At 46.0% G+C, this 5,210-nt stretch overlaps 1 pseudogene; it reads right to left on the bottom strand.

Moving 5' to 3' along the window:
• Positions 1-551: 551 nt before the first annotated feature.
• On the bottom strand, positions 552-4,626 carry LOC112548673 (annotated as a pseudogene).
• Positions 4,627-5,210: the final 584 nt, after the last annotated feature.

Here is a 5,210-nt window from a genome sequence, read left to right as displayed (position 1 = left end):
GACATTTTTCCTCCCTAGGTGCAGCACTTTGCATTTCTCCTTGTTGAATTGCATTCTGTTGTTTTGTGCCCATATGTCCAACCTGTCCAGGTCTGCTTGTAGTTGTTCCCTGTCCTCCAGTGTGTCCACTTCTCCCCACATTTTTGTGTCATCTGCAAACTTGGACAGAGTACACTTCACTCCCTCGTCCAAGTCACTGATGAAGACATTGAAGAGTATCAGTCCTAGGACCGAGCTTTGCGGGACTCCACTGCCCACACCCTTCCAGGTTGATACCGACCCATCCACTACGACTCTCTGGGTGTGACCCTCTAGCCAATTCGCCACCCACCGGACTGTGTAGTCATCCAAGTCACAGCCTCTTAACTTGTTCACCAGTATGGTGAACCCATACTGCATGTCTTGAGACGACAACGCATAAGAAGTTCTGATGGGCTGGACCCTATTGTGGGGCAAGGAATTACATGCTGAGCAAACAGAAATATGGCCAGTCTTGTAGCTCAGTCTCCTACAACAATACTTTTCAGTGCATCTTTTGTAGTCTGCACCATTCACTCAGCTTTCCCATTGGCCTGTGGCCTGTGAGGTTCAATGGTAACAGTTTGAATGAGGTTGTAGCTGGCAAAATCTTGAAACTCTGCTGAGGTGAATGTACTGCCATTATCAGAAACAATAGTGTTGGGAACCCCATGGGTTGCAAACAGCTGACAGAGAGCTGTTATAGTGGCAGTTGATGCAAGAGGTGAGACAGTAATCACTTCAAGCCATTCTGAGTATGAGTCAACAACAATTAAGAAGTTCTTACTTTGAAAAGAGCCAGCAAAATCAGTGTGGATGCATGACCAGGGTTCCTTGGTCATTTCCCAAAGGAATACTGGTGCCTTCAGTGGATTATGATGGGTTGCTTGACAAATGCTGCACTCCCTCACAACCCTTTCCATGTCATTGTCCATACCTGGCCACCATACATAACTTCTAGCTAGTGTTTTCATCCTCACAATGCCTGGGTGTGCTGTGTGCAGTGATGTCGGTATGATTTGGCGTCCTGCTTCTGGAATTACGACACAATTTCCCCACAAGAGGCAACACTTGTGGGCAGACCACTCATGCTGACATGATGAAAATGGCCTGAATTCCTCAGCCAATTTGCCTGCAGGCCAGCCCCTCCACACCCAGTTGAGGAAATGGGCAAGAATAGGGTCTTTTACAGTCATCCTTGCTATCCGATCAGCCTGAAGAGGGGCATGGATTCCAGCATGAGGACTTCCACTAGTGGAGGAGTAGCACAATCAGGTATTTGTAGTGATAAGTGGCTCAATACATCAGCATTTGCAATCGTTTTCCCATGTTTGTACATGAGTGTATAGTCATATGCGTTTAGCATGATGCTCCAGCATTGCATGTGGGGAGACAAAATAGTTGTTTTGTCCATAGTAAAAATTCCAAGAAGGGGTTTGTGGTCTGTTTGGATTTTGAATTTGTGGCCATAAATGTAATTGTTAAATTTTTAACTCCTGCAATGATTGCAATCTGTGCATAGTTCCTCTAGATTGAAGTCATTGTTCTTGAGTAAAAAGCAACAGGTGCGTCTGTGCCATCAGGCAATGTGTACCTGAGGACAGCGCCAACACCAAACAGCAAGGCATCACAAATAATGGACAGTGGCTTCTGCTCATCATAGTGAACAAGGACAGAGTCTGATGTCAGCAATTTCCTGACACCCTGGAAGGCTTCGTTGTGCTGGCAAGTGCACTTCCACTGAGCTTCTTTATTCAATAAGCAATGAAGGGGCTCTGCTATGGTGGCTTTGTCCTTCAAGAAGATGTGATAAAAATTGAGAAGGCTTAAGAATGCTTGAAGATCCTTCTGCATTTTGGTATAGGGGCATCATGTATTGCTTTTACTTTGTCTTCAACTGGGTGAATGTCAGAAGTATCAATCTGATAACCCAGAAAGTTGATACTGGAAACTCCCAGTTGACATTTCCCTCTTTTTACTCTGATATCTGCTTTACAGAATCTCTGTAAAACTTCTCTGAGTCTCTCAGTGAGTTTCTCTTTAGATGGTCCCATAATCAACACATCATCAAAGTAAGGAACAACCCTGGGAATTCCTGCTAGCATTTCCTCTATGAACCGCTGGAAAATTCCTGATGCCACAGAAATTCCAAATTGGAAGTGCTTGACATGGAACACTCCCCGGTGTGTAATTCCTTTTTGGTCTTCAGCAGCCTTGTCATCCACTATCAATTGCTAATAGGCTTGAGTGAGATCAAGTTTAGCAAAAACCTTCCCTCCTGCAAGAACAGACAGTAAGTGGTTAATGGCAGACACTGGGTGTGAATCCTGATTAGGTGCTTTATTAACAGTGGATTCTAATCCCCACAGATGCAAACACTACTGTTAGGTTTTAAAACAAGAACAATTGGTGTGGCCCAGCTTGTATGTATGATTGGTTTGAGGACCCCTTGCATGATAAGCCAATCTAATTCTGCATCAATTTTCAGCCACAGTGTAAAAGGTACATTCTGAGCCTTCATAAAGATAGAAGCTATCACAGGATTCATTTGGAATGTCACAGGTGGACCTGAGTAAGTTCCTAATTCCTCGGAGAATACCTGGGAAAACTCCCATGTAAGCCTTTCGGGACTTTCGGTGCAGAGACTGTGTATGCCTTGAATACTGATTCCCAATGGTGAGAACCAATTTCTCCCCAGAAGACTTTTGCAGGAACCCTTAGTGACAATGAGGGGTAGGTGCTGTCTAACAAATCTATACTGGACATTAGGGCTGTGCGAAGCTTTGGTCCCTGATTTGATTTGGCAGAGATTCAGCCCATTTCGGTGGCCAAATCACTGAATCTGAATTGAATCAGAGGACCCTTTAATCTCTCCAAATCGAATCAACACCCTTCGAATTGATTCAGAGAGATTCAGAAAGATTCAGAGATTTGGACATGGAGACAGCTTTAAATGTTTTTTCTACATACCTCTAGGTAGCAGAGGCTTATGAGCGCTGCGCTGCTGGGGTGCATGGAGTGTTCCACAGAAGCATGGGGGGTTCCCCAGTGCGCTCAGCAGCAGACCCAGAAATGGACCAGAAGCACTTCCAGTCCACTTCCGGGTCCACCAGAAGTGGACCCCCACACCTCTGGCTCAGTGACTGGTGCCTTCTGGGTCTGGGGGGGAGGGCCACCCGGGGTCCCCCTGCAGCCAATCACTGAGCTGGGGAGGCATGGGGGGGCCCTCCGCCATGCTCCCCAGGAGACCCAGAAGTGGGTTGGAAGTACTTCCAGTCCGATTCCGGGTTCACCGCCAAGCACATGGAGGGCCTCCCCGCACTCCTGTGGGATGTTCCATGTGCCCCAGAATTGCAGCATTCATGAGCTGCGCCTGCTACCTCAAGGTATATAGAAAAACCTTTTAAAGCTGTGTCTATGTCCTAATCACTGATTCTCTGAATCAGCATCGAATCTTCAGAATCAACTAATCGAATCCCTGTCCCTGATTCGGGCTGAATCCAAATCCAAATAGAATAGGGCCCACTTTGCACACCCCTACTGGACATTTACACTGCAGCTACCCAAAATTTCCACAGTCTCTCCATAGTAGTCACGCAGTTGACACTCAGGTTTTAATAACTTGGGGAGAGGATGCTGAAACAATTGGAAGAATGTGTTTTCATTTATGAGGGATCTTCCTGAACCCGAATCCACTTCCATTTTGCACTTTTTTCATTTATTACTACAGTTGCAATCATCTTAGAACCTTGATTTCAACAACACCAATATTTTGAATCAAATATAGTTTCTGTACCTCAGGTTCTGGGGAGGACTCTAATCTGTGAGTGGCTTGGGGGTGAATACACTCACCACAGTCTTTTTATCTCCTGGAACTGTCCTTTGAGCTACAAACCCTCTTTCTGTGGCCCTTCTTGCAGGCATGACACTCCGCATTCCTAAACGTGCACTCCCTTTGTCTATGTTGCCCACCACAACTCAAACATGTCTGTGAATTAATTGGTTTATTTGGTGCTATTGGTGAAGGTATAATCCACTGAATTTGCTGGTGATTATCTGATTCTTAATCTTTTTGGAGTAAGTGGACATTGCTGGAGAATGCCTGGTGAATTTTTCTCACATTATGAGATGCTGCTTCAGCTGCCAAGGCTTTTTCTTGTGCAGTAGCCAAGGTCAAATTTGGTTCAGAGAGCAGGCGACATTGGATTGCTTCATCTTGAATCCCACAAATAAAATGGTCGTGGAGCAGGCCATCCAGGAGATCACTGAACTCACAAAATCCTACAAGGCGACGGAGCTCAGCCAGCTAATCTGCTATGCCTTCATTGGCCTTTTGATCCCATTTAAAAAAATGAAATCTCTGCAGTGTAACAGATGGCCTTGGGCAAAAATGTGCCTTTTGGAGAGGAATTAGTTCAACATAAGACTTAGTGTTTGATAAAGCAGGTGCTGTGAGGGAATGAACAATAGCAAATGTTTTAGCACCACAGACTGTTCTGGGTTCTCCACTTTGTTGACTTCCAGGTAATAGGATAGCCTTTCTGCATAAGAGTCCCAAGAAGCCGGCTGGCTCACATCAAATTCTTCTGTATGCCCCAATGTAGCCATTCTAACTAACATCAGCCGTAATAGAGACAAAAGAAGAAGAAGAAGAAGAAAACTTCCCTCTGATCACAAAACACAGTCTGGTATCAGAATATTGTTGTCACACTCTAGGGGTGTCTTTTCAGCAAACAATTCCATCTTCATCACTAGATGATACATTGTGAGTTCACCAACAACACTCTGGACCTCCTGTGTTGAACTACAGTTTGTGCGGGCCGGGAGCGGTCCGAGGGCCTCGGGGGCGCGCAGCGGGCTATGGCCAGCAGCCCAGACATGCCAGGTCGGGGAATGCAGGCCAGCAGGCTAGAATTAGGCACGGACGCTTAGCGGTTGATTAAAGATTATTTTACTTACACCGAAGATGGTCGCGGTGCAGGCAGGAAAACTTGCTTGGGTTGCGGTTACAGATAGAAAAGAAGAGAGGCGGACAAGAGTTCCTTCCACGCGAACCTCTACGGGAGCCTGTCGCGTCAAACCAAAGAAAACAACTCGAAGCAAAGAGCTCTGAATACACTCACACGAAGTTTGCTAGGCTCCGTGGAACTTGCGCACAGGGAAAGGGGTTCGTCGAGGGATCGTTCGGCGAC

Source organism: Alligator sinensis, unplaced genomic scaffold (genome assembly GCF_000455745.1).
Source record: "Alligator sinensis unplaced genomic scaffold, ASM45574v1 scaffold993_2, whole genome shotgun sequence".
Classification (NCBI taxonomy): Eukaryota; Metazoa; Chordata; order Crocodylia; family Alligatoridae; genus Alligator; species Alligator sinensis.
This window is presented reverse-complemented; position numbering and strand designations above follow the sequence as displayed.